Source organism: Sciurus vulgaris, assembly GCF_902686455.1.
Source record: "Sciurus vulgaris genome assembly, chromosome: 2".
NCBI lineage: Eukaryota > Metazoa > Chordata > Mammalia > Rodentia > Sciuridae > Sciurus > Sciurus vulgaris.
The window spans coordinates 169,924,293-169,948,216 of NC_136462.1; the positions used below are offsets into that span (position 1 = coordinate 169,924,293).

Here is a 23,924-nt window from a genome sequence, read left to right on the forward strand (position 1 = left end):
TATTATATATTATATATATTGCTACTGGGGATTGAATTCAAGGGTACTCAACCACTGAGCACATCCTCAGCCCTATTTTGTATTTTATTTAGAGACAGGGTCTCACTGAGTTGCTTAGTGCCTTGCTGCTGATGCTGACTTTGAACTCACAATCCTCCTGCCTCAGCCTCCTGAATCACTGGGATTACAGGCATAGGCCACCATGCTCAGTCCAAGAAAATTTTTGAAAGTCAACGAAACATTTGTTCAATTTTTCATTGAGACTTTCCTCTTTTTTGCCCTCTCACATCTTTGAATCCAAATATTTTTCCTTCATCAATTTATTGAGGAATGTGATGTCTGAATAGTATATTACATTTTTGTTGTGTATTCTTGTATTTTTACTTTTTAAAAAAAATCTGTATATATTTTTTCTCTCATGTATTTGTCTCTTTGGATTCTCTTTCTCATGTCTCTCATGCTAATAGTCATCCTCTATTAATTCCTTCTTCACTCTTACTATAAATTTTTACCTCTACTTTCTGTCCTTCTCACTCATAAATGTCACTTCATACACTGCTTCTATTCCCTCTTTGTCCATAATTTGAAATGGTAAGGTCTTCTAGAAAACTTACTTTTTATATTGTAGACAATAATTGAATACATCATTTCTGTTTATTGAGACAAAACTGTAGGCACCTTAATAGGAGATATTCGGTTTAAGGCTGTATATTGTTTGCATTGAGTGCTGTTAATATTGTCTCCCCCTTAAAGGTGAGGTACTGGAAGGCTTCAGGGACACTAAAAGACTACAGGGTAGAATCTGTAGTACCTCAGCTCCATACCGTTAGATGGGAAGACACACAAACAACATAAAAAAACAAAGGAACAAAGTGCCTCAAACAAACCAAGATGTTCCAACAATAGAATCCATAGACAAAATAGTAGAAGAAATGTCAGAGAAGTTTAGAATGTACATAGTTAGACTGATCTTCTAAATAAAGGATGGTATCAAAGATAAAATACAAGAAGTGAAAGATCACTTTAATAAAGAGGCAGAGATTATAAAAAGGAATCAAGCAGAAATCCTCAAAATTAAGGAAACAATAAACCAAATTAAAAATTAAATGGAAAGTATCACCAACAGACTAGGCCACTTAGAAGACAGAACCTCAGGCAATGAAGACAAAATGTATACTCTTGAAAATAAAGTCGACCTTACAGAGAAGATATATCCCAAGAATTATAGGATAACACGCAAAGACCAAATGTAAGATTTATTGGGATAGATGAAGGTGTGGAGATACAAACAAAAGGAATGCACAATCTTTCCAATGACATAATATCACAAAATTTCCCTAATCTGAAGGATGAAATGGAAAATCAATTATGAGAGGTTTACAGGACCCCAAATGTACAAAATTATGGCAGACCCACACCAAGGTTTATTATAATGAGAATGACTAACAGAATAAGAATAGAATTTTAAGGGCTGTGAGAGAAAAAAACTCAAATTATGTATAGGGGGAAACCAACTTAACATCAGAGGTCCTGTAGTAATACATATCAAGCCCTGAAATAAAACAGATGCCAACTCATAATTTCTTTTAATGGTTAAGATAGCAAATTTAATATCATGTAGTTTTACAATTAAAACAAAACCTGTAGACAGAATCTCCACTGACAAATATTCCCAACCTAGTGTGTAATAACTCATGGATTTTAATAGGAAGATATGAAAACACTATATTCGGCACCATTTATTATTCTGCAGAATGATGAAAATTATGTGCTTTGCTTTTGAGAAATGTTTCAACAGCACCATTAGTAAACTGCTATTTCTCCAGAAAGTGAAGATTGCAAAACCTTTTATAACTCTGTTCTCCTCAGAATATTATAATTATTATGTGCAGAAATAAAGATCCATATTAGTTATTTATTGCTACATAACAACATTACCAGAACTTAGCTGCTTAAATAATACACATCTATTATCTCAAAGTCCCTGCACGTGAAGTGTCTGGGTGCAATTTAGCTGAGTTCTCTGCCTGGGGTCTCACAAGACTGCAATGAAGATGTTAGCCAGGACTATGATCTTATCCAAACTTCAAATGGGGAAGGACCCACTTCCAAGTTCACTGGTTGTTGGAAATATCATTACTTTGCAGGCTACTAGACAGATGACCTCTGTTTCTTGTCAGTTGTTGGTCAGAGACCATCATCAGTTCTTGCTACGTGAGTCTTCCCAAAATGTACTCTTGCTTCCTCAAAGTCTGCAAGGGAGAGAGTCTTCTTGCAAGATCAATGTTACAATTGTATGTAACATTATCATGAACATTTAATCATGTATATTCCATCACCTTTACCAAAGTCTGCTGGTTAAAAGCAAGTCACTGATCCCTCCCATACGCCAGGGGAAAGCATCATGCAAGAACATGAATGTGAAGGCAAGGATGAGGGGAGCCACCCAGAGTCTGTCCACCATGACTTGGAAATTAGACACTGAAATATCCTATTGGGAGGAACCATGTAGGGAAGTAGAAGAGCTGACTGCAAACAAGAAGGGATGAGAATTAGTATTTGTTGCCATTTATCAAGCAGCTACTATAAGCCAGGATCTGTGGTAGACTTTCCATAACTAGATTCTCTATAATAATCCCATTCAATCCTCTCCAAGTTCCTATTGAGGTAGTTATTGAGAATCCCATTTGAGATATGGGTTGTGGAGACATGAAAAACAGATCTGAATTTTAAATAAGGATGCATAGCAAAGGCCAGTCTTAAACTCACCACCTTTACCCCAACCATATAATACTCATGTACAAAATACAATACATAAAAAATCCACAAAACCAGAGGTGGGTTTAAATGCAAAAAGAGCCAAGATATGAAAAGAAACACAACATTTCCCAAACTGTAACCCTGGTACCACCTTCCAGCATGACAGTGTGAAAAATTCCACTGACCCATCTCCCAAGGGAACTGGTAGAATTTAAAAATATTTTTTAAAATAATTTTTTATTGTTTGTGCTATTTAGTTATACGGGACTGCAGAGTGTATTTTGATTCATCGTACACAAACGGAGTACAACTTTTCATTTCTTTGGTTGTACATGATGTAGAATCACACAATTCTTATAAATCATACTTATACATAGGGTAATTATATTTATCTCTTTCCACCATCGTTCCTTCCCTGAGACACCCTCCCCTTCCCTCATTTACCTCTACACAATCCAACATTCCTCCATTCTTCCCTTACCCCCTCACTCCCACCCCCATTATGTATCAGCATCCACATATCATTGAAAACATTTGGTCTTTGGTTTTTTGGGATTTGCTAATTTCACTTAGCAAGATATTCTCCAACTCCATCCATTTACCTGCAAATGCCATAATTTTATTCTGATTTATGGCTGAGTAATATGCCATTGTGTCTATATACCACATTTCTTTAACCATTTATCTTTTGAAGGGCAACTGGGATTTGTTCCACAATCCAGTTATTGTGAATTGAGCTGCTATAATCATTGATGTGGCTCCATCACTGTAGTATTATGCTGATTTTAAGACCTTTGGGTATAGACTGAGGAGTGGGATAACTAGGTCAAAGTGTGGGTCCATTCCAAGTTTTCTGAGGAATCTCCATACTGCTTTCCAGAGTGGCTGCACCAATTTGCAATCCCACCAACAATATATGAGCCTACCTTTTTGTCCACAGCCTCACCGACACCTATTGTTTGTATTCTTGATAATAGTTATTCAAATTGGAGTGAGATACAATCAGGGTAGTTTTGATTTATACTTCTCTAATTAGTAGAGATGCTGAATGTTTTTTCATATATTTGTTTATCACTTATATATCTTCTTTTGTGAAGTGTCTGCTCAGTTCCTTAGACCATTTGCTGATTGGATTATTTGTATTTTTGGTGTTAAGTGTTTTGAGTTCTTTATATATACTGGAGATTAATGCTCTACCTAAGGTGCAGGTAGCAAAGATTTCCTCCCATTCTGTAGGCTCTCTCTACCTGTTCTCGATTTTTTCCTTTTCTGTGAAGAAGCTTTTTAGTTTGATACTGTATTGATTCTTCAATTTACTTCTTGTGCTTTAGGAGTCTTGTTGAGGAATTTGGTTTCTAAGTCATTATGATTGTGATTTGGTTCTACTTTTTCTTCTACTAGGTTCAGGGTGTCTGGATCTAATTCCTAGGTCCCTTGATCCATTTTGAGTTGTTGTGCGAAGGTTTGGAGATAGGGGTTTGATTTCATTTTGCTGCAAATGGATTTCTAGTTTTCCCAGCACCATTTGTTGAAGAGGTTATCTTTTCTCCATTGTATGTTTTTGACACGTTTGTCTAGTATGAGATAACAGTATTTATGTGGGTTTGTCTCTGTGACTCCTATTCTGTACCATTGATCTACTTGTCTATTTTGGTGCCTATACCATGCCTTTTTTGCTATTTTACTATTGCTCTGTAGTATAATTTAAGGTTTGGTATTGTGAAGCCTCTTGCTTCACTCTTCCTGTTAAGGATTGTTTTGGCTATTCTGTGTTTCTTATTTTTTCAAATGTGTTTCATAATTGCTTTCTCTATTTCTATGAGGAATGCCATTGGGATTTTAATTGAAATTGCCATGAGTCTGTATACTGCTTTTGGTTTTATGGTCATTTTGACAATATTAATTCTGCCAATCCAAAAATATGGGATTGTTCCATCTTCTAAGGTCTTCTTCAATTTCTTTCTTTAGTGTTCTGTAGTTTTCATTGTAGAGGTCTTTCACCTCTTTTGTTAGATTGATTCCCAAGTATTTTACTTTTTTTGAGGCTATTGTGAATAGGATAGTTTTCCTAATTGCTCTTGCAGTGCATTCATCACTGGTTATAAAAATGCATTTCATTTATGGGTGTTGATTTTATATCTTGCTACTTTGCTGAATTCATTTATTAGTTCTAGAAGTTTTCTGGTGGAATTATTTGGATCCCCTAAATATAGAATCATGTCTTTGGCTAATGGTGATAATTTGAGTTCTTCCTTCCTATTCATATTCCTTTAATTTCTTTCATCTAGTTGCTCTCTGGCTAGAGTTTCAAGGATGATGTTGAATAAAAGTGGTGAAAGACAACATTCCTGTCTTTTTCAGGTTTAGAGGGAATGCTTTCAGTTTTTCTCCATTTAGAATGATGTTGGCCTTGGGCTTAGCATAGATAGCCTTTATAATGTTGAGGTATATTCCTATTATCCCTACTTTTTCTAGTGTTTTGAGCATGAAGAGGTGCTGTATTTTATCAACTGCTTTTTCTGCATCTGTTGAAATAATCATATGATTCTTAACTTTAAGCCTATTGATGTGATGAATTACATTTATTGATTTCCAGATGTTGAACCAACCTTGCATTGCTGGGTTGAAAACCACTTGATCATGGTGCACTGTCTTTTTAATATGTTTTTGTATGCAATTTGTCAGAATTTTGTTAAGAATTTTTGTGTCTCTGTTCATCAGAGATATTGGTCTGAAGTTTTCTTTCCTTGATGTGTCTTTGTTTGCTTTTGGTATCAGGGAGATACTATATTCATAGAATGAGTTTGGAAGGGTTACCTCATTTTCTATTTCATGGGATATTTTGGGGAATATTGGTATTACTTCTTCTTTGAAGGTCTTGTAGAACTTGACTGAGAATCCGCCTGATCCTGGGTTTTTCTTGGATGGTAGGGCTTTGATGTCATCTTCTATTTCATTGTTTGAAATTGATCTGTTTAAATTGTGTATGTCCTCCTGATTCAGTTTGGGTTGATCATATGTCTCTAGAAATTTGTCAATGTCTTTGAGATTTTCTAATTTGTTGGAGTATAGATTTTCAAAATAGCTTCTAATTATGTTTTGTGTTTCAATAGTGTTGGTTGTAATATTTCATTTTTAGTAATTTGAGTTCTCTCTCTCTTTTCATTGGTATGACTAAGGGTTTATCAATTTTATTTATTTTTTCAAAGAAACAACTTTTTGCTTTGTCAATTTTTCTAATTGTTTCTTTGTTTCAATTTCATTGATTTTAGCTCTGATTTTAATTACTTCCTGTCTTCTACTACTTTTGGTGTTGAGCTGTTCTTCTTTTCCTAGGGCTTTGAGATGTAATGTTAGGTCATTTATTTGTTCACTTTTTATTCTTTTATTGAATGAGCTCAATACAATGAATTTTCTTCTTTGTACTGCTTTCAAAGTGTCCCAGAGATTTTGACATGTTGTATTGGTGTTCTCCTTTACCTCTACAAATTTTTTTAAATCTCTTCCCTGATGTCTTGTGCTATCCATTCATTATTCAATAGCATGTTATCTAGTCTCCAGATGTTGGAGTAGTTTCTATTTTTTTATTTTATCATTGATTTCTAATTTAATTCCCTTATGATCTGATATAATACAAGATAGTATCTCTATTTTTTTTTTTTTTGTATTTGCTAAAAGTTGCTTTGTGGCACCACATGTGGTCTATTTTAGAAAAGGATCCATGTGCTGCTGAGAAGAAAGTATATTCTTTCATTGATAGATGGAAAATTCTATATATGTTTATTAAGTCTAAATTATTGATTGTATTATTGAGTTCTATGGTTTCTTTTTTAGTTTTTGTTTAGAAGATCTATCCAGTGATGAGAGAGGTCTGAAAAAGTCACCCAGTATTACAGTGCTGTGGTCCTTTTGACTCCTGAAATTGAGAAGGGTTTGTTTGACATACCTAGATGCACCATTGTTTGGGGCACAAATGCATATTATTGTTATGCTTGTTGATTTATGGTTCCCTTAAGCAGTATGAAATGTACTTCCTTATCCCTTCTGACTAACTTTGGCTTGATGTCCGCTTTATCTGATATGAGGATGGAAACTCCCACTTTTTTACTGAGTCCATGTGCATGGTATGTTTTTTCCCATCCTTTCATCTTTAGTCTGTGGATGTCTTTTCCTATGAGATGAGTCTCTTGAAGGTAGCATATTGTTGGGTCTTTTTAAAAATCCAATCTGCCAGTCTATGTCTTTTGATTAATGAGTTTAGGCCATTAACATTTGGGGTTATTATTGAGATATGATTTGTATTCCTGGTAATTTGGCTTACTTTTGGTTTTTAACTTGACTTAGTTTCTCCTTTGATTGGCTCCCTTAGTGTAGTTCCTCTCTTTGCTGACTTTCATTGTTTTTCATTTCCTTCTTATGGTATATTTTCCTGAGAATGTTCTGTAGTGCAGACTTTCTATTTGTAAATTATTTTAATATTTGTTTATCATGAAATGATTTTATTTTGTCTTCAAATCTCAAGTTTAGTTTTGCTGGGTATAAGACTCTAATTTGACATCCATGTTCTTTCAGAGTTTGAAATATGTTATTCCAGGCCCTTTGGTTTTAGGGTCTGGGCTGAGAAATCTGCTGATATCGGTATTGGTTCCCCCTATATGTAATCTGATACTTTTCTCTGAAGGCCTTTGAAGTTATCTCTTTATTTTGCATCTTAGGCATTTTCACTATAATGTGCCTTGGTGTGGATCTGCTGTAATTTTGTATATTTGGTGTCCTGTAAGCCTGTTGTATTTGATTTTCCATTTCATTCTTCAGGTTTGGGAAATTTTCTGATATTATTTCATTGAATAGATTGTTCTTTCCTTTGGTTTGTATCTTTGTGCTTTCCTCAATCCCAATTGGGTCTTTCCATGTAATCCCATAATTCTTAGAGGTTCTGTTCATGATTTCTTACCATCTTTCTGTGCGGTCAACATTATTTTCAAGATTAAATATTTTGTCTTCATTGTCTGAGGTTCTGTCTTCCAAGTGATCCAGTCTGTTGGTGATGCTTTCTATTGAGTTTTTAATTAGGTTTATTGTTTCCTTCATTTCAAGAATTTGTTTTTAATTTTTTTAGAATTTCTATCTCTTTATCGAAATAATCTTTTGCTTCCTGTATTAGCTCTTTTAGCTGTTCTTTGAAATGGTGTTTTGTTGCCTGCATTTGCTCTCTTATATCATCCTTTACTTCACAGATCATTTTAACTATGTACATTCTGAACTCCTTTTCTGACATTTCTTCTACCATGCTGTCAATGGATTCTATTAATATAGCATCTTGGTTTGTTTGGGTGCTTTCCTCTATTTTTTTTTTATGTTTTTCATGTATCTTCCCCTGTAGCTGTGTGCATCTGTGGTATTACAATTTTCCCCGTATAGGTTTATAGTGTCCTTGCAGATTTCCAATACTTCACCTTTAAGGGAGAAATCAATATCAGCAGCACCCAATACAAACAATATACATCCTTAAACCAAATATTCCCTATTAAGACATTACCAGTATTGTCATAATAAACAGAGATGATGAGTTCAATTATTATCTACAACATAAACAATAGGTTTGCAATAAGGTCTACAATTTCTAATGGTGGACAAAGAGGATGGGGGAGTGGTGTAGGAGGTCATGTTAATGAGATAAGAAGTGATCTAGTATCTAGAGGTACTAGATCATAGGAAGAGTGAAAGAGGAATCAAAAGAAGTTGGTTGTTAGCATGAGAAAGGGAAAAAGAGACTCTGCCACAAAACTGTAAAAAAATTTCAAACCTCCCAGTCTTCAGTAGACTGATACATGAAAGGTACCTGATGATGAGCTTCAAGTCTCCAGCAGGTATCCCAAGATGGAAGCTGCCCCAACTAAAGATGGTGGTACTGTGGCAGTGCTGGGAATAATCAAAGATGGCAGCAGAGGCATTCCAACATGTTGGTAGGTGAGGAGATGCAGCACAGTGCTGGAGATCCACACCCAACATAGAATTTCATATTTAGCAGAAATAATCTTCAGATTTGAAGATGAAATAAAAACCATCCATGATAAACAAAAGTTAAGAGAATTTACAACTATAAAAACAGCACTATAGAACATTCTTAGCAAAATATTCCATGAGGAAGAAATTTTTAAAAAAACATACAATGAAACCAGCAAAGGGAGGAACTAATCTAAGGGAAAAGTCAATCAAAGGAGAAACAAAGTCAAGTTTATAATAAAAAATAAATCAAAAAGAACAGGTATACAAATCATATTTCAATAATAACCCTGAATGATAGTGGACTAAACTTATCAATCAAAACACATAGACTGGCAGATTGGATTAAAAAAGAAGACCCATCACATAGGAAAGAGACTCATCTCATAGGAAAAGACATTCACAGACTAAGGTGAAAGGATGGGAAGAAACATATCACTCAAATGGACTGCATAAACAAGAAGGGGTTTCCATTCTCATGTCAGATACAGTAAACAACAAGCCAAAGTTAGTCAGAAGGAATAAAGAAGGACATTTCCTATTGCTTAAGGGACTCGTATACCAATAAGACATAACTTGTAAATATTTATGCCCTAAACAAGAAGCATCTACACACATCAAACAAGCCCTTCTCAATTTCATGAATCGAATAAACCATGACACAATAACACTGGGTAAATTTAACACACCTCTCTCACCACTGGATAGATCATTCAAGCAAAAACTAAACAAAGAAACTGTAGAACTCAATAATACAATCAATAATTTAGACTTAAGGAATATATGTAGAATATTTCATCCATCAATGAGCAAACACAATTTCTTCTCAACAACCCATGGATCCTTCTCTAAAATAGACCATATGTGATGTCACAAAGCAACTTTTAGCAAATACAAAAAAGTAGAAATACTACCCTGTATTCTATCAGATCAAAATGGAATGAAATTAAAAATCAATGATAAAATAAAAAAAGAAACTACTCCAACACCTAGAGACTAGATAACATGCTATTGAATAATGAATGGATATCATAAGAAAGCAGGGAAGAAAGAAAAAAAAAAACACTTAGAGGTAAATGAGAACATGGATACAACATATCAAAATCACTGGGACACTATGAAGGCAGGGTTAAGAGGAAAGTTCATTGCATTGAGCTCATTCAATAAAAGAATAAAAATTCAACAAATAAATGACCTAGAAAAAGAAGAACACATCAACACCAAAAGAGCTTGAAGACAGGTAAGAACTAAAATCAGAGCTGAAATCAATGAAATTGAAACAAAAGAAACAATTCAAAAAATTGACAAAAATGAAAAGTTGGTACTTTGAAATAATAAATAAAATTGGTAAATTCTTAACTACGGTAATGAAGCAAAAGGGAAAAAACTCAAATAACTAAAATTTGTGATTAAAATGGACACTACTGAAATACAGAATATAAATAGAAACTATTTTGAAAATTTATACTCCAATAAATTAGAAAGTCTCAAAGACGTCAACAAGTTTCTAGAGACATATATATGATCTACCCAAACTGAATCAGGAGAACAGATCAATTTCAAGCAATGAAAAAGAGGATGACATCAAAAGCCTACCAACCAAGAAGAGCCCAGGACCAAGCGGAGGACCAGGCGGATTCTCAACCAAGTTCTACAAGACATTCAAAGAAGAATTAACACCAATATTCCTCAAATTATTCCATGAAATACAAAAGGAGGAAACTCTTCAAATTCATTCTATGAGGCTAGTGTTGTGTTGATACGGAAATCAGACCAAGACATCTCAAGGAAAGAAATCTTCAGACCAATATCTCTGATGAACAGAGACACAAAAATTCTTAACAAAATTCTGACAAAGTGCATACAAAAACATTAAAAAGACAGTGCACCATGATCAAGTGGGTTTCAACCCAGCAATGCAAGGTTGGTTCAACATCTGGAAATCAATAAATGTAATTCATCACATCAATAGGCTTAAAGTTAAGAATCATATGATTATTTCAACAGATGCAGAAAAAGCAGTTGATAAAATACAGCACCTCTTCATGCTCAAAACACTAGAAAAAGTAGGGATAATAGGAATATACCTCAACATTATAAAGGCTATCTATGCTAAGCCCAAGGCCAACATTAATCTAAATGGAGAAAAACTGAAAGCATTCCCTCTAAACCTGAAAAAGACAGGGATGTTGTCTTTCACCACTTTTATTCAACATCATCCTTGAAACTCTAGCCAGAGAGCAACTAGATGAAAGAAATTAAAGAAATATGAATAGGAAGGAAGAACTCCAATTATCACCATTAGCCAAAGACATGATTCTATATTTAGGGGATCCAAATAATTCCACCAGAAAACTTCTAGAACTAATAAATGAATTCAGCAAAGTAGCAAGATATAAAATCAACACCCATAAATGAAATGCATTTTTATACACCAGTGATGAATGCACTGCAAGAGCAATTAGGAAAACTATCCTATTCACAATAGCCTCAAAAAAAGTAAAATACTTGGGAATCAATCTAACAAAAGAGGTGAAAGACCTCTACAATGAAAACTACAGAACACTAAAGAAAGAAATTGAAGAAGACCTTAGAAGATGGAACAATCTCCCATATTTTTGGATTGGCAGAATTAATATTGTCAAAATGACTATAAAACCAAAAGCAGTATACAGACTCATGGCAATTTCAATTAAAATCCCAATGATATTCTTCATAGAACTAGGAAAAGCAATGATGAAATTAATTTGGAAAAATAAAAGACCTAGGATAGCCAAAGCAATCCTTATTAATAAAAATGAAGCAGGAGCCATCACAATACCAGATCTTAAACTATACTACAGAGCAAGAGAAACAAAAATGGCATTGTATTGGCACCAAGACAGACATGTAGACCAATGGTACAGTGTAGAAGACACAGAGATAAACCCACATAAATATGGTTATCTCATATTAGACAAAGGTGCCAAAAACATACAATGGAGAAAAGATAGCCTCTTCAACAAATGGTGCTGGGAAAACTGGAAATACATATTCAGCAAAATGAAAAGCAGTACAGAGATTCCTCAGAAAACTAGGAATGGAACCACCAAATGACCCAGTCATCCCACTCCTCGGTTTATACCCAAAGGTCTTAAAAACTGCATACTACAGTGATGCAGCTACATCAATATTTACAGCAGCTCAATTCACCATAGCTAAACTATGTAATCAAACTAGATGCCCTTTAACAGATGAATGGATAAAGAAAATGTGGTACATATACATAATGGAATATTAGTCAGCCTTAAAGAAGAATGAAATTATGTCATTTGCAGGTAAATGATTGGAACTGGAGAATATCATGCTAAGAGAAATAAGCCAAATCCAAAAAGCCAAAGTCTGAATGTTTTCTGTCATAAGCGAATGCTGATCCATAAAGCATAAAGGGGTTTTGGGGTAGGGAAGAATGAAGGAACTTTGGATTGGGCAGAGGGGAGTGAGCAGAGGAGAGGGGTTGTCGAAGACAGATGGACAGTGGAATGAGACAGACATTATTACCCTAAATACATGTAGGACTACACTACAGGTGTGACTCTGCACTATGTACAGCCAGAGGAATGAAAAGTTGTGTTCCATTTGTCTACAATGTGTCAAAATGCATTCTACTGTCATTATAACTAATTAGAACAAACTTAAAAATGAAAAAAAGAAAAGAACTACATAGAAGAAGTAAAGTTCATTTTGACTGGGTTTCAGAGGTGCAACCCATGGTGAGCTGACTCCATAGCTCTGGGCCTGAGGCAGAACATCATGGCAAAAGGGCATGGCAGAGAAAAACAGCACCAGTCATGGCAGCCAGGAAGCAGAGAGAGCTCTGCTCACCAAGGTCAAAATATGAACCCTACAGGCACTCCCCCAGGGATCTACCTCACTCCCTGCCTATGGTCACAACTCAGTTAATTCGTATCAGTGGATTAATCCACCTATTAGGTTACAACTCTCATAATTCAATCATTTCACCTCTGAAAATTCCTGCTCTGTCTCTCACCTGAGCTTTTGGGAAACACCTCATATCTAAACCATAACGGGTTCTTGGTGACAATTGTCAAAATTTTTCCAGAAAGATCTACCAGCTGGCACTTCTATGAGTATTTGAATGGGAAACTTAAACCCTTTCTGAGCCTACCTCTATCAGGACCACAGTTGCATTGTGCTCTCCTGAACTATACCTGTTCATTCCAAGCTGTGAGGATGAAGTATGCAGTTGCTGTGGAGGCCACTGAAACCCAAGTCCAGACAGGCAGATTAGACTCATCTCTTCTTCCTCTAAAGTCTGTTGATATCATTTCACAATGGCAAGAGCAGACCTTCATCTTAGGAAATCATAGCCTTCCTACAGGCTCAGGAAGTCAAACATTTCCTTCCAACCACCTGGCACGTTAAAAAATACCAGGTGAAGCTGCCCTCTTTGCTTCTACCTAGACCATGTGGTCAGCTTTTGTTTTCCTACATGGGTTCCTCTGAATTCAACTTTTCAACAAGTTCAGGAATACCAAAGTAATTAATTCTTCCTAGAACCTGCATCAGTAAAGCTCTGCTAAAATGAAAGCTGGCAGGAAAGGTTTGGGTGTAAATGAAATTTCAGTCTTTAATTGGTTCTGTTCACTGCAATATGTATCTAGTCCCTGAGATATGCTAGATGGTAAGACAGGTTGTCCGCCCTCACAGAAGCCACAGTATAAAAGGGGAGCCTGACAATGAGACCAAAATAGTTAGGAATTGTTGCATAGGATAGAAAATGGGGTACAGAATATTTGTGGTCATATTTTAATGTTAGGTGGTGGAGTTGAATGCTACAGAAAATCCAAAGAGATTCCAGATATATCTGTAATGGTTTTCTTCTCTAATCATCTCCCTGTTCCTGTCCCCCCTCCCCCACCCTATATATAAAGAGTTAGTTGAACTTGTTGGGACAGAATTTCTAGGTGGAAAGTTACTTCCTCCCATAGGATATGGGAAAAAATATGTCTCCTTCCCCCAGCCAGGTGAGAAGAACACCACAAGATTGGTTCCCTGGAAGAAATAGAGGCTCACTTTCTGTGCCGTCTGCTTGGTGTATTTGCTGCCCTGATTGCTGGATTTTTTGAGGCAGACAAAAGTGATTGTAGGAGATGGTGTGGGAAGGGAGCACCACCTCCACTTTCAAGGAAGGTTCTTGAGTTTCTGGATGGGTCAAATGGACCATCGGGGCCTGATCGTTAGCCATCTTTCCACTACCCAAAGCAGTTGGGAGGCAGAAGGAACAGCAGAAATGGGAAGTTCTGGAGCAACTCTGGGTGGGAAATGAGGGATAAAGAGACAAAAGGGTATCTGCTGGGCTCATCTTGGAGTAGAGGGCTTCTTCCTACCAAACAGTTGTGACTTTAGAAACATTTTCAAAGTGCCCTATGAGGATGGAGTATGTAGCCCCCTAAAACATGCAAATAGTATCAGATAAGTACCTGGTAAGTGACCCTTCCTGCCTCCTCTTCCCTGGGTGTCTTCCCAGGGTGATCACTGGCTGTATTCCCTCTTATTCTAAATAGACTGAGTATTTCTATGTCTTGTTCAAAGTTTTGGGTGGGGGCAGTGTCTACTTTACAAGTGTCCAGTTCCTGGGAAGAGCTTACAGTCAGATCCTAAAACTGCAAAGCTTTCCTTTTTGTCTCCACTGCTAATTACTTGGGGAGCATGTTCTTGCAAAAGGTGGCAATGAGCACATCTCTTGTATCTAGAAACATCACTCTTTGCTCTTTTTAAATGGCCTCTGACCTTGTAATTGACAATCTGTTTCATTTTGCAAGCCTCAGGCATCTTTGAGGGGTTGATTTAAATGGTAATTATGTGTGTGTGTTCCCCAGTGTGAACTGTGAGGAGTTACACAGTGATGTTATGATCCTTGAATCTGAAACAAAGGATATCTGTTGTCCAAATAAACAGATGACTATAGCTGAAGGCAGAATCATAAACCTGACTCTGGTCTGCGAATTTGCAAAGTAAGCAAAGTTGTTATTTAAAAAATGGAGCCACAGTTTACCCTTTGCTGTGGTTTGGATATAGTTTGAGCATGTTTTCACAGGTTCATGTGCCAGAAGCTTGGTCCCAGTGTGGCAGTGTTTAGGAGTGGGAACATTTAAAAGGTAGAGCTCAGTACCTGGTAATTAGGTCACAGGTCACTATTCTCAGAAGGAAGCAATTCTGGTCTCCTAAAGTGAGATAGTTTTTGCAAGAACAAATTGCCATAAAGCCAGGCCATCCCTATTCATTTGACTCCTTCTGCATGTGACCTGCTCTCTTTCCATTTCTCTACTATGATACAGCAAGGGGTCCCTGTCTAGGACACAGCCACGGTGCTACTTAGACATTCCTCAGCTGCCAAAATCATGAATCAAATAAACCTGTTTACTTTACAAAATACCCTGCCTCAGGTATTCTGTTACAGCAATGTACTAAGACAAGTTTACATGTATTCTTATGCAGAGGTCTCTGTAATTAGAAAGAGCCCTAATTGTGGTGCTTTTTCTTAACTTTAACTGGAAAGCATTATCACCGGAAGCAAGTCAGGGAATCTTGGTAAAACTTTATTTATTTATGTGATTTTTATAACCAATGATGATTTGTTTGCAATTTCAAGGATGCTAAAATATTCTTCCTCAGTTTTTATATGGGCCACTGTTTGCTTATTGATTTGCTTGGTAGTTTTGAAGGGCCACACCCTGAGAATAAAGGAGGAATGGTTCTGCCCACACAGAGCTATAGTCCGCAGTGCAAATGGTTGTTTCTGTTACTATTAATTCATTAATTATAGTAATTGTCTTATCTCAATAATCCTATAACAAATTATCATAAAATAGTGCAACTTAAAATAACCATTTTATTCCTGCTCAGAATTTTATGTGTTTGGAATCTGGGAAGGGCTCTCTTGTGATCTTTCACATGGTTCAAGTCAATTTGGCCTGCGCTGTAATCACCTGATGGCTTGATTGGGCTGGACATGTAAAATGGGCTCATAAAGCAGAGAGAGAATGCTTGTTAGCCAGGTGCTTTACTTGGCTCTTGGTGGAGACACTTTCATATGTCCTTTCTTTCATGGTGCTAGTTGAATTCCTACATGATAACTGGCTTCCCAGAACAAATATTCAAAGCAAACCAGAAGTTGCATGGCCTTTCTGACCTAGCCTTGCAGTTACCCAGCATGACTTCTGTTGTATTCTATGGATTACAAGCAAGTTGCAAGCAAGGTTGGCCTAGATTCAAGGAGAAATACATAGAACTCATCTTCTGATGGGAGAAGTTCCAAAAAAGTTGAGCACATTTTGAAACCACTGTGATCAATATCTGAACGATTTTTTTCTGGTCTCACAAGATTTATGGGACTATTTAGGGAACATAGTAGAGATAGGACTGAATCCATATTTGCGCATGACTGGGATTTGAATCTATACCAACAAATCCTCCTCCATTCTTTTTCTCCCAGCTGTTACAACTCATTGATAGAATGCTTTCCTTACTTATTCCATTGGTAATTACATTTCATAATAGCTATTTGGGGATAATACCCTAAGCCATCACAACCATGTTGGTACTTATACCTGTGGTGTATTAGAAAAGGGAGAAATTTTTCTTTGCTAATACAAGAAATTCCTTGTCTGAACCTGTCAGTGCAAAGGCAAAAAATGAGTATAATTACTCTTCATTCTAGTACAGAATTAATAGCAGAGAATTTGAGCTGTGTTGTAGCTCATTGGTAGAGCGCTTGTCTAGCATGTGTGAGGCACTGGGTTCAATCCTCAGCATCACCTAAAAATAAACAAATAATATAAAGGTATTGTGTCCTTCTACATCTTAAAATATAAATAAAAATAGCATAGAATTTAAGGGAATTAAGAACAGCTGAGGTCACATGTGTATCACCCTACAGAAACTATCCCTAAAGCATAATTCATTTCTATCTATAAACTTGCTCACTTCTTTAAGTGAACACTTCTTGCTGCCTTTGAGCTGCCTCTACTCTGCAGGGACTTTTATTAAAAGAAAGATATTCCCTGGCACAATTTGGAAGATCCCGTTTTCCCCCTACAAAAATCTTCAACATTTTGTAGCTAACATTCCTTCTGAACTAGCAAAGTGTATAGATATCATCTTTGCCATAGTCCCTCTGAGCCAGAAGCCTCTTGGGATTTCTCTCTGTCCCAAATGGTCCAGATTTCTAGAGCAGATTTGTCACTAGCTCCATTCAAAGGAGTCAGATCTATTTCCCCTAACCAGGCAGAGAGAGGACCCTTCAGAGGTCCCTGAGCAGTCTAAAGCATTGTTGTGGAACACAAGCCTATACTTCTCCAAGAACATCTGCCCACTGCTGTAGGATGCTGTTCTGAATTGTTTAAGGCCTGCCTCTGGGCATCAAATTACAATTTCACAAAAGTTATGTTTGTTCAGTATTTATAGCAAATGATTTTAAGTGTGTGTGTGTGTGTGTGTGTGTGTGTGTGTGTGTGTTTGATCAAGACCTTCAGAAGAAACACATTTACAACATGATACAGGATACACATACAGATGAAACTATACAATGCTCTATCATAGTTAGAAATTGATTTCTCCTGATTTTTATGCTAACAGTGAGCTACTAAATTGATATCATCAGCTACTTTGGGTATTGACAGCAATATAAAAAATACAGTTTATTTAATTACTCAAACATTGTTTGGAAAGGTCACTATTGTGCTGTGGGGTCTGGATTTGGAAGGACTCCAGGCTTTGTTGGCAGTTGATCTGGAGCCCACCTGTCTATTGCTAACCTTTAAGTATTAATTACCTTTCAGGTGGGACTCTTGAGGAATTTGGTTCCCCTCCTTTTCCATGGAGGCTGATCAGGCTCATTCTAGATTGTCAGAGAATCTCCAATGACCTTGAACTTCTAAAAACATGGGTCACGTCCTGATAACTTACCCTCTGGAATTATTCTTAACTCCAGTCAAATTTGCTTACCTGTTTTAGGGCAAATAAGCTACAAACAAAAGGACTGAAGGAAGGGCAAATTTTGATCAAAAGGAAATAATGATAATAATGATAACAATAAAAATATTCATTATGTTTTACTGTGTGCCAGGTATGGTTCTGAGTATTTTATATTTGAAATCATGAAATTCTTACAATGATCTCCATCTTACCAATGAAGAAAGTGAGACACAGGCAGACAGTTTGCTCACAGTGACATTTTTAGGAACTGGTGGAGCCAGGACATGAGTCTAATTAATCTGGCTCCAGATTTCAGTTTGTTAACTACCAAGACTCATGTAACCATGATTCTCAAAGTATAATCTATATTACCCAATTTTCTGGTACCAAGACAAAATACCTCTAACAAATAGTTTGAAGGAGGAAGTGTTTATTTTTGCTCATGGTTTTTGGAGGTTTCAGATCAAGGTCAGTTTGCCACAGTGCTTTGGGTCTGTGGCACTTCAGGACATCACAGTGGGAGTGCAAGATGGAGGAGGCTACTCACCTGATGATGAATAGGAAGCAGAGAAGGAGAAGGGGCCAGTGTCCACTGTTCCCTTCAAGGTCACTCCTCCAGTGATCTAGCTTACTACAAGGAGGCCACACCTCCAACTGGTTCCACCACATCCCAATAGCACAAAAGTTTTAGCTCATGAGCCTTTGGGGGACATTTCAGATCCCATGATAGCATGGACCAAGGACTAGCATGACTAGAAGCACCTGAGAGTTTGTTTGACTCTCAGCCACTCCCAGGGTAACTGAATCAGAACCTGCATGTTAACAAGATTCCCAAGTGATTTGTGGGCATAGTCATAAAGCAGAGTTTTTCTAGAGCAATGGGTACCAGCTCACCTTAGATCTGTATAACCTCAAAGTCATCTTTTGCTCATCTCTTTCTGTCATACCTAGCATCCAATCCATCAAATTGGATCAGCTCCATTCAAATTCATCCAGCAAATTCTGGCACCTGTTCCTTTGAGTATATTTAGACTGTATCACTTCTCATGACCTCAGACATACTACCTTGTCCTAAGATTTATCTCTTCTCCCTTAGCTTGTTAAGAGACTCCTTGTGTCTATAGTTTGTCTTCTTCACAGCAACCAATCAGTGAAGAAGTGGTATCACTCTTCTCTTCAAATTGTCATGTGGTTTCCTAGTCCACTCTGAACAAAACTTGCAAAGTGCCACATGATCATCCCCTTATGTCCTCAACTCTCTGACTTCTACATCACTTAACTCTTATACTCTGGTTTGTTCTAGGCCACACCAGCTTACTTGCTATTCAGGGTTTACAGACCATGCTGCTGTCTCCTCTTCATATTTCCTGCCCACATCTTCTTGGGTTGCTCTTGCATTTCTCTTGGGTCTTAGAAGGTCCTGCCTTCCTCTGTCATCTTATATAAAAGAACAAGTCTTCCTCCATGCTCTGCCTTTTAATCCTCTTTATTCTGCTTCCTTTCCCTCCATATCAATTATCACCATTTGAATACTTTATGTTTACACTTTCACTTCTCTATTATCTCTTAAACACACTGAAATGTAAGTTCAATTCACTGCTATGAATTGCTCTGCCCATAGAAGAAAATTAGTTAAATTTGACTGAATGAATGAAGGAATGAAGGGAGAGGAGGCACTCAACTCTTGAAGAAAAAATTAAAGGTAAGCTGGAAATGGCAGCAGCCCCCCCCCCACACACACCTTTTTTTGGTAATAGTGAGGATTGAATCCAGGGCCTCACACACACTAGGCAAGTGCTCTACTATTGACCTACTTTTCTAGGTCTTTAAATTATTTTTTATTTTGATAAATTGCCCAGGTTGACTTTGAACTTGAAATCCTCTTGCCCCAGCCAGGCAAGCACTCAACCAACTGAGCTATATCTCCAGCCCTCAGTTCCTCATTTTTAAAGATAATAATTTTATTTCTCCCTAGGCTCCTGTCTGCACAAAATGAAACAGGTTCCATTTTAGAGGGTATGTTTTGTTCCTTGCAAATAGCAGGTAATACTAAATAATGAAATGCTTTTGTCCCCCAAGACCAGATGAATAAATGGAATAATTAGCACTAAGGCTGTGTCACCTAATCTGGATCTTGAAGATAGTGGAACAAAAGGCATTATGCAACTTTTCTAAGTCAACTGATCCAGTGAAAGCTATAATGGGTTGTGGTTGCTCATTAGAAGTAACCTGGTGACTTGTGACAATAGTGCTTTTGATATAGCTTATCCCCCAGGAGTTCATGTTTTGTAGACTTGAGCCTCAGTATGATGGTGTTGAGGCGGAGGAACCATAAGTTATGGCCAAGAAGGAGGTCCTGAGGTTGCTGGGGTTCATCCTTGAAGGGGTTAAGGTAGTTCTCATGGGATCCCTGAGTTCTTATGAGAAGGATATTATAAAAAATGAGTCTGGTCTTTCCCCAGTCTTTTTGGCTTCCTGCCTGGCAATGTCATCTCTCCTGCACACTCCCTCCATGGTGATGCCATCTACAGCGAGGTCCTCAGCAGAGCTGAGCCCATGGTTGTGTTAGGCCCTCGAACCTCCAGAACAGTGAACTAAAAAACCTCTTTTCTTTATAGGTACCTAGCCTCTGATATTTCATTATAATAATGAAAAATGGACTAATACAGATGGCTACTGGTGATAAACTAGTTGTGATTTCAGATTGAGCCCAGGTTGGCCTGCACCCCAGATCTTTTATGACTGCTAAATTACAGTGAAGCAAAAAACTCTTCCAAAACAACAGAAAGAACAAGGGCATTGGTACTAAACTTGGTTAGTATTTATTGAATACATGTTGAGTACATCTGATTTGAAATGCTTAGAATAAAAGTGTTTGGGATTTTGGAAGTTTTCGGGTTTTGGCATATTTGCATATACATAATAAGATATGTTGGGGATTTGATCCAAGTTAAAACATGAAATTCATTTGTGTTTCATATATACCTTATGCCCATAGACTGGAAGAAATTTTATAAAATATTTTAAGTAATTTTGTACATGAAAAAATGTCCTGGTGTAGAGCTTTCTACTTGTATTGTCATGCTAAGTTTTCAAAAACTTGTGATTTCAGAACATTTTGGATTTTCAAATCTGGGATGCTGAACTTGTGTTTAGAACGTGCCTAAAGTTACGCAAAACCTTTACATGGCTTTCCTCATTTAACACTTACAGTAACTCTATGACGAAAGTTTCATCTTTGTTTTAAAGATGATAAGATTGAGAGTGCAGTGCAGCCTAAAAAAGTTGATATAAGATTCCAAATTCTCCTTTTTTGCAGTGCATTCCCCCCATTCCCTTACTAATGCCTCGTAATGTTCTGTGAGGCATCAGGGGCATGTGCTTTAATCCCTGGTAGAAAGTGGCAGTTAAAGATGGGAGATAAAAATAGTTCCCAAACTAGAGACTTGACTGAGATTTGGCACCATGTGATGTGAGTCCTGGTGTGAGTCTCCTTTTGTCTCCATACTCTATACCTGAAATTCTATATCCACAAGAAGGCAAGCAAATACTCTGCCAATACTGAACTGCTGGCAAGCAGATAATTGTCATGCCTTGCTCAACAATGGGATAATCTCAAGGATCTTTCATTAGGCAACTTCATGTGTGTGTGCACATCATAGAGTATACTTACACAAAATAAGATGGCTGCAATATCACTAGATGGTATAATCTTATAGGATCAGGTTACAGGTGGTACATCATTGAATCAAATATATTTATGTGGTGTATAACTAAAATAAGGCCATTCCCCAATAGCTTCAAATATAAGGCATTCATTACTTTGGATAGATTAAAATGACTGTGGATTCTGAAGCTCAAAAACCAGTGAGAGTGGATCCAATCATCCAGTGATGAGCTTCATTTGGACAGACCTATTAATTTAAGAAACATAGAGCTCTAAACATTAGAAATAAATATTTACTCATTTCAGCTTTCTCCCAGAGCACGAGTTGGAGATTAAAGGATCATAAGGATGGAGTGAGTTCCTATGCATGAAACACATCTTGTGGAGCCTGCCAGCAGTTTCCCAGAATGCAATGCTCAACCAGGAATGGGCAACCAACATCCAATGGACCAAATCCAGGAATGCCTATTCATTCCTGTACATGTTGTCTTTGGCTGCTTTCCTGCTACAAATGTAGAGTTGAGAAATTGGGGCAGCGACCATATGGCCTGTAAAACTGAAATATTCACTATTTTTAGAAATAGTTTCCAAATGCCAGTAATAGCAGGTAGGGCAATGGCCAGGTCTCTCCTCCTGCAAGGTCCCAGTACTCTCTTCAATGTCAGCAAAGGGTTCCTTTTGTGCTTGCAGTTGATTCTTAGGGAAATAGTATCTTCCCCCTTTAGCCTCTGTCAGATCCAAGACTATGGCAGAGGGATCATTCCTGTTATGGCATTCTTGCTATGGCAGTAGGAGTTGTCTTGTTCAGTCTTTTCAGGGGAGAGAATGTGGTGTAGGGTAAGGCCTTCACAACTCCAATCTGTTGCCCCACTAGAAGCAAGGCTAATCGAGTCCCGCCTCCCTGCAGAAGGAGCTCAGAGCAGAAAGCTGTCATCCAGGTCGACCCCAGTTCACCACAGAGATGGGCTGAATCGCAGTGTTTACTGCCTGATAAGCCAGGATAGATCAATGATTTTTAAAGAGGAGAGTGACTTAGGGACAAGGTTGGTGAGTGGGGTATGTGCAAGTTTCTCCAGTGACAGCTAGCCCATTCTTGCTGAAAAAAATCATTTATAATTTGGGGTCAGGAGTGAAGTGATAGCACCTAAATCTCTATTGCTTAGCTTCAAGGCAATGCTTGGTGTTTTTCAGGCCACAGGCCTTGATCCGCCAGAACTCTCCCACCCGCTGATGTATGCTAACTTCACACTGGGCCAGGACCAATCCTGAGGCATCCAGGAACTTTAAAATACAAAAAAAAAAAAAGAAAACAAACTTTCAAACACAGTTAAACATATTTTTTTCCTTTCCTAGGAAAATTCAGCCAACAGACTTCCATGTGTATAATTAAGGATATGGCTTACATGACATTTTTTTTTTTTTTCTGAAAGAAGGAAATCTGATTTACGGTGTATTCAAGGAGTCTACTACTTAGACAGCTACAAAGACCTTTCATTAAAGAGAATAAAATAACCAGGCACAGTGGCACACACCTGTAATCCCAGATGTAGTCAGCGGTGGAGTACCCCTGGGTCCAATCTCCAGTTACTGAGGGAGAGGGAGAAACTAAATTGTGATCTCTAATAGTCCATGTCTCTGATGAAGTCTTACACAGCTTCAAAATCTAAGTTGAACACTAGGCCGACTTCAGGAGAGTGAGTTCAGGTCTATCATCTTCACACTTATTTTACCAACTTTGGCACAGTAGATGACATAGTAGTTACTAAATAAAAATCTGTCATGTAAATAAATAATCAAAGGGAATCAGAACTATTGGCTCAAGTCTGGAAGACGTGGATGCCTCTGTCTCCCATGGCCGAAGTTCCTGTCCTGATGATGGGATACCCATTCTGCGGACTACAACCGCAGGGTCCTCTATTACTGTGATACATGGTATAAGGTGAGCAGTGCTAAGTTTTGTCCTTATAAAGTTAGTTTTGTGTGTGTTTCCTGTACTAAACTACTTTCCTTCTGCTTTGTACATCCTTCTTTTTGATATGTTAATATACTTAATCAAGTCCTCCTGCCCTCAAGCTAGTCTGTTTATTTCAATTCCAGTAGTAAGAAGGAGTTTCCTCTGGGGATCTGTGTCTGCTCAGAAGTGCACAGGAGAAAGCAGAATTTAGGTTTAGTATCTCAAGCAAAGCCTCTGAATAAATTTTAGGAATTTGCCAAAATTGTACATAATTTTGCCTGAGCATTTCTTTAGAGAGAGATTTTAGATTTAATCAGATTCTTCAAGGGGTCACTGACTATAAACCAGTTAAGTATATAGAATTCTCTTCTTTTCTATATAGTCTTCAATCTGTGGAATATATAGTGCTGCTTCTCATAAAAAATATATATTTTTAATAATCAACTAAAATAACCATAGAATCATATGGAATTCTACAAGTGATTTATTTTTTCACTTCCTGGAGATTAAGTAAGCACTTACATTATGCCACTCACATTACTAGGCACTCATAATGAA

The 23,924-nt window shown here is 37.2% G+C and overlaps 1 long non-coding RNA gene across 1 annotated transcript in view; it reads left to right on the forward strand.

Moving 5' to 3' along the window:
• The first annotated feature begins 3,342 nt into the window (after nucleotides 1-3,342).
• The window catches only part of LOC306655128, a 554,397-nt gene continuing 533,815 nt past the window's right edge, over nucleotides 3,343-23,924 (forward strand). The window contains exon 1 of the long non-coding RNA XR_013762204.1: nucleotides 3,343-3,412. This is a non-coding gene — a long non-coding RNA (uncharacterized lncRNA). The remainder of the gene's footprint in view (nucleotides 3,413-23,924) is intronic.